Below are 13,107 nucleotides of genomic sequence, written 5' to 3'. Positions count from 1 at the left end.
GAAATAATAATAACTACGAGCCAAGACAGCATCAAGGTTGGACTCGTAACGATCAGTACTTTCATTCAAACTCTGCTTTACCACAGCAGCCACCAGGTCAAAATTGGAGCATACCTTACGACCGACAGGTAAGTTATAATGCGCAACAGCAACAACGACCGCAAAAGTTTGGAGATCATAATAGGCAATAGCCGAATGTGAATATAATAGAAATGACACCTGATGCACAACCTCAATCTGTGTCAGTACCTAGTACAAATGATAATCCAACAAACTAGAAACAGTCACTACTTTGCCCCAGGTCGTGGCTGAAGAATTCTTGGGGGGCGACTTCAATGTTAATCAGTTATTTGACACCACACTTGAACAACAGAATAATGATATGCCGAGTAATTCTAAACAAAAACTACCTGTTTTATTTATAAGATACAACCACAATAACAATATATCAGATGAACTTTTACAAGACAGTACACAATGTCGTTTAAACACAAATGAAATTGTTTTAGCATCTACTACTGGTGTAGTAGGTGGGATTCCAACTACTATTATCCTAGATACAGGTGCAGCTGTGAGCGTTTTGTCTTTTAATTTCTATAAAAAGATGTGTGAATTGGAACCTGTGCCTGAGTTTCCTGCCCAAAACTGTAAAATAACTACTGCACTAGGTAATAAGTCATGTAGGGTTACGAAGCAAGTTTTTGTAAACGTTAAAATAGGTAATGGAACCGTACAATGGCCATTCCTGGTTGTACAAAACCTTGTGACAAATTGCATATTAGGAATAGATATTATGAGCGAGAAGGACTGCATTATAGACTTCTCCAAAGGTAAATGTATTTTAAATGATAAAGGCAGTGTAATTATTATTGATTTGGACAGGAGAACTCTAAAGCATGACAAACACTGTACAGGGTACAAGGTTCAGTTAGTACTTGACAATGACATTCAAGACATGCAAACACACTCATCTGACACAGAGCTAATGGACTTGAAAACATTGCTTGATCATAAGATAAGTGAAGCTACAGCTCTCAGTGTACATGAACGTATAAAACTACAGGAAGTGTTATCCATATATTTACAAGTTTTTACCAAACGATTAGGTGTTATCAACACATATGTGTACAAGATTGAAGTTAAGCCTCACAAGATCTTCTACCATAAGACATATAACGTACCGTTATCTCAACGACCTGCTGTGTGGCAAGAATTAAAACAAATGTTAGACTGGAAGGTCATTGAACCATCCACCTCACCTTATTGTAGTCCTCTACTTGTTGTCAAAAAATCAAATGGAAGCATTAGGTTAGTGTTAGACGCACGAGCTGTTAATGAAATAATTTTACCGGTTCACACAAAACCTGAAAATTTAGAAGAGCAATTACAGAAATTTCTAGATGCAAAATATTTTTCCACAATAGATCTCGCTAATTCGTTTTGGCAGGTGGGTATCACTCCTGATTCTCGGAAATATACTGCATTTATGTTCGGGGGGCGAACCTATCAGTTTTGTGTTCTACCCTTCGGACTGAATGTCAGCTCTGGGGTATTCATTACAGCCCTGGATACCGTGCTTGGCGACGATTTAGTTGAGACAGTCAAACACTATGTAGATGATATACTGATAGCTACACAATCTTGGAATGAACACATTGACACTCTTCAAAGAATTTTAGAAAAATTTGCACAAGCTGGAGTCACAGCCAACCTAAGAAAATCAAAATTTGGTTGCAGTGAGATAAAGTATTTAGGACATATCATTAATTCACAGGGCATACGTCCGGATCCCAGTAAATTAGATGCTATCAGAAACTTTCCTAGCCCTCGAACTAAAAAGCAGTTAAAATCATTCCTTGGGCTATGTTCATTTTTCAGACGTTTATTGCCACAACCACTTTTGAACAGTAAACATCTGCTAAATCTACTCAGAAAGAATCAAGTTTGGATCTGGTCGGAACAGTGCCAGAATGACTTTAATACAATTAAACATGCTTTAGTGAATGCTAACATATTGAGCCATCCAGATTTCAATTTAGATTTTTGTATGACTTGTAACGCTTCACGTACTGGCTTGGGCTGTTGCTTATTTCAAGTTGTAAAGAATAAAGAGGAGGAACAGATAAGAATTATTGGGTTTGCGAGTCGCACTCTAACTGAATGTGAGCGTACATACTCCACTACTGAGTTAGAAACACTTTCCATAGTATGGGCATTCAAGAAATTCAATTATTATTTATTTGGAAAACATACGGTAATTTACACCGATCACCAGGCCCTGACATTTTTGTTAACTTGTAAACTTGTACATCCTAGACTATCACGATGGGCAGTTACACTTCAGAACTACTCTTTTGAAATTAAGTACATAAGAGGTAAGGACAACACCATTGCAGACACTTTGTCTAGACTTCCACAAGGTATGAATGATACCAACAGTGACTTAGAAAATATAAATGACTACAGGATTCTCTTAATGCAAGACAAGCAGTATCATCAATATTATATTGATATGTGCAGAAACATGGCTGAATTACAAAAATCTGATCCTCACTGGTATAAGATAATAACATTACTGGTAGAAAAACACAATCATCCTTTGTCTAAGTATTACAAGTTACACAATGATGTGTTATTTTACCGCCGACATCCAAATGCTACTAACTGGTGTGTATGCATTCCCAAAGAGTCGGAACGTAATCTAATTTGGCACACACACTTAGTTTGGGGTCATTATGGGACGAAAAAGTGTTTGGCAAAGCTCAGTACATACTGTTATTTTAGCAATATGAGAAGAAAAATTTACAGGGAACTGAAAACATGTGTCATATGTCAAAAATCAAAACCTCAGAATTTATCCACAAAAACAGATTTACATTCTATTTTACCTAGTAAACCCCTGGAAATTCTGTGTACTGACATCAGTGGACCGCATCCAGCAAGCTCTGGAGGCGTCAAATATATCTTAGCTTTTTATGATATATTTTCTAAACATTTAAACTTTATGCTTTAAAATCCGCCACTGCAAATGCTATAATACGAAGATTCTCAAGTGATTACCTGACGCACGTGGGAAAACCTAAAGCAATTCTATCAGATAATGCAGCATACTACTCTGGGTACAAATGGAGAAATTTCTTGAAGGACAATAACATTAAAAGTATATTTATTTCGAGGTTTAGTCCACAATGTAACGCGACTGAGAGACTTTTCCGAGAATTAAATCGATTCATGAGGACCTATATTTCATCAAAACATACTAATTGGGTGTCCTACGTAAGTCTTTTCGAAGGCGTACACAATAACTTAAATATTTAAGATACGAATTACACACCTAACGAGATCATGTTCAATTGCAAACAGAACGATCAGTGGATAGAACCATTACCTAAGTTGTCAGACAAGGAAATCACACCTGAACAGAAAATAAAAGAAGTATTGACTACATTGACACATCACGCACAAATACGAAACAAACATCACAGAAACATAATAAAAAGAAAACAAAAATTCGAGGTAGGAATGCTTGTACTACTTCGTACTCATCATAAATCTGTAGCACTCAAACGACGCAACGCTAAGTGGCGTCTGCTATATGAAGGACCTTATATAATTGTTAACATACCGCATCCTGGTGCGTATCTGTTACAACATCCTAGAACTAACAAAATTATTGGGCTATACGCACACCGAGATCTTAGAGCATTTCATGCTGAATAATGTCAAAGTCATACCCATCAAAATATTGCTAAGCAACTCGAAAAACTCTGTTGTTACAACACAGATAATAAGTAGTATAGAAATTTTCATTTCAGCGGTTCCAGTGACGCAGTTGAAGACAGAAGAACTCTTCTTTCAGCGCGCGCCTCCACCTGAAAGACGGAATATTAAAGTAAAATTTATGATTACGTAGCAGTGGATGACATATTAATTTTTCACGGAACATTTGTTACTGAAGGTACCACTGACTTGGTGTGACACCTGACGAACTGACAGACGTCATCTGTGAAGCGATCTTTTACTTTGAGAAATAGATTAGACGCACATCTCTCAACACGAAAAGCATCTATCAGTAGTCAAGGCCACACAGACACTCTACACACACGCACAAAACGCGAGGAATCGAACATTTTCTCTCTCTTACTATTTTGAATATTTATTGAATAGTGAAAACACCTGGTCTTGCCTACTGATGTAATGAATGTTGTGTCTAACCTATCTTAATTTCAGATGACATCACAAAAAGAAAAAACATCGATAATATCCCAGCAAAACCGCTAAAGAGGATGTAAATATCTGCAATTCATGAAATCAAATGTGACACAATGTAATAACCTATAGCGATGTAATGATGATGTAAACATGTTTATGAGCAACTATATTATGTTTATGCTAAGAAAATATGTGACGTGTGTATGTATAATTACTTATTTTTTTTAACTGATGTATAGTCTAACTGTTACTATGTTAAAATTTGAACAAAACGAGTGCCAAAAAGACATTGCATAGTGAACCACTGTTCATGGACATTAACAAACATTACTAACTCTGCAACTACGCGGAAACCTATGTGAAAGAAACTGTTAATGCCATTCATTATGCAGCGTATCTATGTAAACGCGATGAACGATTTCCTTGATTAATAACTACGAACATTTAGGTGAGCTATATTCAGCAAAAAACTGAAAATGTGAAGTGCATAATTCGTGCATCGTCTAGTGACATTACTACAGTACCCAACTTCAAGATGTTAACTGGATTAAATGGACACAAAGTGCCTGTCCAGAAAACAACACGACGGGTGGAAGAATTTTGGTTGGAACTTCAGGGAATGAAATGTTCTCGAAATGTGACGGACACTCTTACCTGGACTGTCCATGGATCGACGCCAGCTATGTGCCGTCCGAGGTTCTGCAACCAAGCTTCCACGGAATGTAAAAAACGAACTGCACGTGGACCAATTACTCGACGGGTCACGTCTGATCTGTAATAAGCAATGCTTTTAGTCACAACCAACTGCATCACTACGACTATAATGGAAATGAGAAATGGACACGCTTATGTATTAATCACGTTGTTATACAACGATGTTACTGTGATCAAAAAACTTTACCACGACGATACTAACCTGTAAAAAATTATTGTGCAGCGGATGAATATGAACTGTAATAACGACACGATGTGTATAGGTCAACGCACCTGAAAAATACGGACATTTTTCTTTGAAGTATTTCAAAACAATACTATGTAACTAAGAACATTCAACAATCTAAGTTGTATTGTGTTATAACAAATATTGTAAATTTAAAACTAAGTTACCTGTCATAGAATGTAGTCTTCATATGTAATCTTGGTTGAATATTTTCTTTGTGCAACGACTGAAAAACGCGCGCACACGAACAGCATGATCTGCAATACTGTGCTGCGTGAATCTAACTGTACGATATAACGGCAGTACCGCAGTTACACAGACGCTTCTGCGCATGCGCGCACTCAATCTGCCAACATTAGAACTTTTACCGCGCACCCGCGTCATTCAAATTTTGTATATAATGTGTATAATGTGTAATGTAAGTCATGTAAATAGTTGCAGATAACTTAGATTTTCTTGTGCCTTTAGGTGAATTGCTCGCCTGCAGGTGTGTCCTTTCGCCTCGCAATTCAGGGGGCAATATAAAGGCACATTTGCATGCCGAGAGTGAGTTTCCTCGGAAACGCGAAATATTAATTAAATAAATAATCAGTGACAAATAAATAAAGCCTATGGCACACAACTGCAGCGCTGTGTCGCTGATAAAACAAAAGCACAATTACGTTACTCTTATGTTTGATTAAGAAAGGGAGAGCTCTGGTTGAAGTGGTGCGAGAAGCACGTATTTTATTTTATTGTCTGGCACACCGCCATATTTCATGTTATAGAAGAATACTGCGAGTTGCAACCACACTAGGCACTCGATTCTGTAAAGAATTTATATTTATAAAAGTAACTAGGATTATGAACTGTAGGCTTATTCATTGAATATATCTGATTTAACTAACTGTGTAACTTTTTTATGTTTAGTAGACAATCACCTCTGTACGACGTATTGGCATGGCTGGCAAATTATTGTAATATTGAGATTTAGATTATGAGTCCGCACCTACCGCAGCAGTCTTTGGAAATGATTTAATTACGAAGTCCGATTATTCAGTTTTATTTCACGGTCAACTACGAGTAACATTGCCTTTACGAAAAAGCCATTGTCAAGCGTCTGATAACGAATAATCAAACGTCCACGTTCCAGATAAGCGAACACAATTGCAATCACAATCACCATCATATAGATAGAATAATTAACATATTTAAAAAATAACAACAACATATATTTTTTTATTTATTTTGTTTATTTTATAAGTCGACCTTTCGATTAGCGACTCCAGTGGGTCTGACTCTCTACAACGTTATTATGAATAATTTTCCTCACTCTGTACGGATTACAGTGTATGTAAAAGAACTTATATCTTGCAAGTTAGCATCAGGTATGACGTTTTGATTTATTATTTCTTTATTACAGAAGCCAATACATTTTGGAGACAGTACCCAAATATACCACTGAATGAACATAAACAATTATGTCATACGTATAGTTCGGAAGATACAACGTCATAAACATGATTTTGTTTGAAATGGGGTGCAAATTACCCATGCAATTTTCATTCAGTGCTTGATAATGGGAGCATATAGCTACTTCCAAGAAATTTTAAGCATAATATCAAACGTTTCATAAACTATTTCTCATTTACCTGCTTGAACTCAAATATTTAACCCATGAATTCATTTGTAAAGTAATCATCAATGTGACGTTGTTTTGTACATGATACTTCCACTTTTCAAAGAATCGGGGGAGTGCTGGTAGTACCACAAGCAGACGCCGTGAATTTATGTTAAATATAGAAATATCCGTGTCTTTAGGTTAGCTGAGTAATATATTTTCCCAAAGGCAAAAAGAAATGATCTGAACATCTGGAAATCTTAGTGTTTGCTTCTTGTAACTTGTTATCCAGCGAGACTTCTGGAATTTTACGCAATGTGTTCCATTTAGCGCGCCACCAGTACTGTGTACATACAGCACTATCAGGATTTCACGAGATTAAGACTTGAACTGTTCACTGTGACCTGCTAGGGTCTGTTGAACTTTCATCTCAACTGTATCTGCTAAGCTGAGACCTGCCACTTAGCCCATGCCGAGACGTGTGCCGCTAGTGGGAAGAGATCGTCATGAAGCGGAACAAGGAAGCTCATGAAATACATGTCGGCTCTCATGTATATCTACATCATACTCCGCAAGCCACCTAAAGGTGTATGGCAGAGGTTACTCTTTGCACCACTAACTGAGCCCTCCAACCCTGTACCACTAGCGATTATCGCGTGGAAAGAATTATTATCCGTAAGCCTCAGTATTGGCTCTAATTTCTGGAATTTTCTCCCCGTGGTCATTACGCGAGACGAAGGTGGGGGATGTAATATATTGTCCGACTCTTGCCGGAAAGTGGTCTCTCGAGATTTCAATAGTATATCTCTCCATGACGCAAAATGCCTGCCTTTAAAATCGGCCAATAGAGTTCGTTTAGCATCTGCGTAGCGCTCTCGCGCCGGTTAAGCGATCCCTTGACGAAACACACCGCTCTTCGTTGGCTCTTCTCTATCCCTTCTATCAGTCCTACCTCACAGGGACGCCAGATAGATGGACAGTACTCAAGGATCGGTCGAACAAGCGGCTTATAACCTAATTCCTTCGTGGGTGAGTTACATTTCCTTAAGATTCTTACTATAAACCTGAGCCTGGCATCTGCTTTTCTCGCTATTTCTTTTATGTGGTCATTCCACTTAACGTCGTATAAAGGCACATTTGCATGCCGTGCGTGAGTTTCCTCGGAAACGCGAAATCTTAATTAAATAATTAATCTGTGACAAATAAATAAAGCCTATGGCACAGAACTGCAGCGCTGTGTCGCTGATAAAACAAAAACACAATTACGATACTCTTATGTTTCTTTACGAAGAGGAGGTCTTGGACAAGTGGTGCGGGAAGCACGTGTATTTTATTAACTGGCACACCGCCATATTTTATGTTATATAAGAACACTGCGAGTTGCAATCTTTCTAGGCATTCGATTCTGTAAAGAATTTATATTTATGAAAGTAAGTAGAATTATTTAACTGTAGGCTTATTCGTTGAATATATCTGATTTAACTAACTGTGTAAACTTTCTATGTTTAGTAGACAGTCACCTCTGTACGACGTATTGACATGGCTGGCAAATTATTCTAATATTGAGATTTAGATTTGAGTCCGCACCTACCGCAGCAGTCTTTGGAAACGATTTAAATACGAAGTCCGATTATTTGAGTCTTATTTCACGGTCAACTACGAAAAACATTACATTTACGAAAAAGCCATTGTCAAGCGTCTGATACCGAATAATTAAACATCCACGTTCCAGATAAGCAAATATTAATTACATCCAATCACTATCATACATAATTAATAATGTAATATTTTATTTTATTTTATTTATTTTATATTGGCAACCGTGACAGGACGTTGTTCAGTTTGTCATTTGTTACACTGTTCTCTTTGTTTCATGTGAAAAATCAACTTTCTGGACCTGGACTTGAATATATGAGAAATAACAAAAATCTGAAGATATTTTCCAATTCTAAAATTTTGCGGGAAGACGCAATGAAGCTTCCAGCAAAATAAGGTAAGACGCAACATTTGTGCATTGGCAGGCTTGACCAGACGCATAATTCAGTGTATTAGCTCTTCAGTAGATTCTGTAGTATTTCTTTCGCGTGTAGCAATTTTCAGTGATAAATTTCTTTCTCAGTACTTTTCCTTAAACAATAACTTCTGCAGCAATACCAATACACGAGTGTACAATATGGCCGACTTCTGTACGATACGTTGTAACATGGACAGGAGCCATTAACAATAATCCCATATTCAGTTTACATTTTTAAATTAACAAACAGCCATTGTTCCTACGAGCGATTCATGCTCAACTGCATTTTATTTTAAAACCAGTGTCAAACATTATTTTCTTGAAACATACATCACGTGTTGCATGGTCATAACTAGAAAACAATACGCAAAGATGGAACAGCAAAGACATACTAGTCAGACGCAATCCGACTCGGACGATAGACAAATGTTAGAAAATGACTTTACGACAGCAACCGGTAGTGACGATTCATCAAATATTGACGCAAGTGTTAACGGAAATTTTGACAATAGGCCGTCCACCACAAAAATTTCAAAGTCTCAGTCAGAGCCCATGTTAATACATGACGTCACGTCTAATGACGCGGCGGGGGCAGAGACCTTGCAAACAGTAAACATTGCCAACATGTTACAAATGCTAATGAAACAAAACGCAGAAAATATGGCAACCTTAAGGATGCAGAAGGCGGAAAACATGGCAACCTTAAGGATGCAGAACGCGGAAAACATGGCAACCTTAAAGACACAAAATGAACAGTTAAAGACACTAAATGACGAAATTAAATCTGATCTCATAGCAATCAAGACAGGTAGTGACACTTTGTGTAAACGTGTGGAACTTATAGACGCCACACTGACCAAACAGATGACTGAGCTCAGTACGAAATTTTCCAAACTTAATACGATACAAGAAAAGATTACAAATGACGTAGCACTTTTACAGACACAATTAAAAAACCTTAATGTCACGTGTGAAGCTCTTACTGAACAAATTCAAACACATCCATCAGTACATGACAACCTTGAAAAACGAATTACGGACGTGCAGAATAAATTTGACGATGTTGAACAACACCTGACTGACATCTTACAATCTGATGCCACAGCTTATTTTCAAAATATTAATAAAGAATTTCATGATTGGGTAGAGAACAAAGACAAACATTTTGATAGATGCATACGTGAAAATTTACCAACAATTGTGCACGACTCCGTAGCGGAATACATCACTAATAACAAACAGCTGATTAGTGACGCAGTACAATCCGTCACTGTACCCATGAGACAATTCACCGATCAACCAGTCTGAATGTAACGAAAATATCAGTCAAAATGTACAGTTCAGAAACCAATATACATTCGAGTATGATACACACATTCCGCACACGACAAATACACAAGAACAAAACACACCACGACTACAACACATACCACGATGTGGAAACACAAACACAAGCTATTATGATGGTAAACCACAGCAACATTATCGTAATTACTCGCCAGCTGAACATTACAGTAATTACAGTGGAATAAATCCATATCATAACGCGAAGGAAGATGAAAGCTTAATGAAACACAGGCAATTTCAGGCTTTTATCCCAGAAAAACGAACCATTCATCCGGTGATTTTTCTTAAATCTTTTAGTAACGCATTTCCACGCACTTGGAGTGACCGGAAAAAGATTTCATATATTGTCGGTTACATCCAAGGCGATGCAGCTGTCTGGGCATACAGTCAAGCTGACGTATGTACCACGTACAGTGAGTTTGAGCGTGCCTTTCTGAACAAATTCTGGTCGCAATCCGTCCAGGAGCGACTCAGAAGACAAATTTTAGAACCTGAAACTTTTAACAGTAAAAATGGTAACTTACGCAGATGTTTTGAAAAATACCTGAACATGGGACATTTTTGGGACGAACCAGTCGCAACACGTGATATACTCCGTGCGTTGAAGGCCAAATTGCCTTTCAACATTAAAGAAAAACTCTTACATATTCCGGATGACGATCCAGATTATTTTTTAACAGCTTTAGATTCGGTTGACATGTTACTAGAAGATCAGCGCTTCGCGCGGCAAAACAGCAGCCACAATGTTTATACTAGTGGTATGCAAAACATGCAGGCTTGCCAACTCAATTCTGGCGCGCCCACAGTTGGACACGCGGTACAGCAAAAACAGCAAACTCACATGCCGTCTCAATACGAAAATCAGAATCAACACGCGTATTCCAATACAAACAACAGTTACAACAGTAATAACACTCCATGCGGCAATCCATACAAAAGGCACCGCGGGAATAACTACAACGGTAACAACGGATACAAATGTAACAACAAAAACACAAACAGAAATAGAAATAATAATAACTACGAGCCAAGACAGCATCAAGGCTGGACTCGTAGCGATCAAACACTGCTTTACCACAGCAGCCACCAGGACAAAATTGGAGCATACCTTACGACCGACAGGTAAGTTATAATGCGCAACAGCAACAACAACCACAAAAGTATGGAGATCACAACAGGCAATATCCGAATGTGAATATAATAGAAATGACACCTGATACACAACCTCAATCTGTGTCAGTACCTAATACAAATGCTAATCCAACAAACTAGAAACAGTCACTTCTATGCCCCGGGTCGTGGCTGAAGAATTCTTGGGGGGCGACTTCAATGTTAATCAGTTATTTGACACCACAATTGAACAACAAAATATTGATATGCCTAATAATTCTAAACAAAAACTACCTGTTTTATTTATAAGATACAACCACAATGACAATATATCAGATGAACTTTGGCAAGACAGTACACAATGTCGTTCAAACACAAATGAAATTGTTTTAGCATCTACTACTGGTGTAGTAGGTGGGATTACAACTACTATTATCTTAGATACAGGTGCAGCTGTGAGCGTTTTGTCTTTTAATTTCTATAGAAAGATGTGTGAATTGGAGCCTGTGCCTGAGTTTCCCGCCCAAAACTGTAAAATAACTATTGCTCTAGGTAATAAGTCATGTAGGGTTACGAAGCAAGTTTTTGTAAACATTAAAATAGGTAATGGAACCGTACAATGGCCATTCCTGGTTGTACAAAACCTTGTGACAAATTGCATATTAGGAATAGATATTATGAGCGAGAAGGACTGCATTATAGACTTCTCCAAAGGTAAATGTATTTTAAATGATAAAGGCAGTGTAATTATTATTGATTTGGACAGGAGAACTCTAAAGCATGACAAACACTGTACAGGATACAAGGTTCAGTTAGTACTTGACAATGACATTCAAGACTCGCACACACACTCGTCTGACACAGAGCTAATGGACTTGAAAACATTGCTTGATCATAAGATAAATGAAGCTACAGCTCTCAGAGTACATGAAAGTACGAAACTACAGGAAGTGCTATCCAAATATTTACAAGTTTTTACCAAACGATTAGGTGTTATCAACACGTATGTGTACAAGATTGAAGTTAAGCCTCGCAAGATCTTCTACCACAAGACATATAACGTACCGTTATCTCAACGACCTGCTGTGTGCAAGAATTAAAACAAATGTTACACTGGAAGGTCATCCACCTCACCTTACTGTAGTCCTCTACTTGTTGTCAAAAAATCAAATGGTAGCATTAGGCTAGTGTTAGAAGCACGAGCAATTAATGAAATAATTTTACCGGTTCACACAAAACCAGAATATTTAGAAGAGCAATTACAGAAATTTCTAGATGCAAAATATTTTTCCACAATAGATCTCGCTAATTCATTTTGGCAGGTAGGTATCATTCCTGATTCTCGGAAATATACTGCATTTATGTTCGGAGGGCGAACCTATCAGTTTTGTGTTCTACCCTTCGGACTGAATGTCAGTTCTGGGGTATTCATTACAGCCCTGGATACCGTGCTTGGCGATGATTTAGTTGAGACAGTCACACACTATGTAGATGATATACTGATAGCTACACAGTCTTGGAATGAACACGTTGACACACTTCAAAGAATTTTAGAAAAATTTGCACAAGCTGGAGTCACAGCCAATCTTAGAAAATCAAAATTTGGTTGCAGTGAGATAAAATATTTAGGACATATCATTAATTCACAGGGCATACGTCCTGATCCCAGTAAATTAGATGCTATCAGAAACTTTCCTAGCCCTCGAACTAAAAAGCAGTTAAAATCATTCCTTGGGCTATGTTCAGTTTTCAGACGTTTTTTACCACAACCACTTTTGAACAGTGAACATCTGCTAAATCTACTCAGAAAGAATCAAGTTTGGATCTGGTCGGAACAGTGCCAGAATGACTTTAATACAATTAAACATGCTTTAGTGAATGCAA

At 37.6% G+C, this 13,107-nt stretch overlaps 1 long non-coding RNA gene across 1 annotated transcript; it reads right to left on the bottom strand.

The window, feature by feature from the left end:
- Positions 1–4,866: 4,866 nt before the first annotated feature.
- Positions 4,867–5,420, bottom strand: LOC126483703 (uncharacterized). The gene is made up of 3 exons (XR_007587764.1): positions 5,320–5,420; positions 5,129–5,199; positions 4,867–4,984 (listed from the first exon to the last, which is right to left on the bottom strand). It is a non-coding gene; the product is annotated as an uncharacterized LOC126483703 (long non-coding RNA).
- Between the last annotated feature and the right edge of the window lie 7,687 nt (positions 5,421–13,107).

Source organism: Schistocerca serialis, chromosome 6 (assembly GCF_023864345.2).
Source record: "Schistocerca serialis cubense isolate TAMUIC-IGC-003099 chromosome 6, iqSchSeri2.2, whole genome shotgun sequence".
NCBI classification, from domain to species: Eukaryota; Metazoa; Arthropoda; class Insecta; order Orthoptera; family Acrididae; genus Schistocerca; species Schistocerca serialis.
This window is presented reverse-complemented; position numbering and strand designations above follow the sequence as displayed.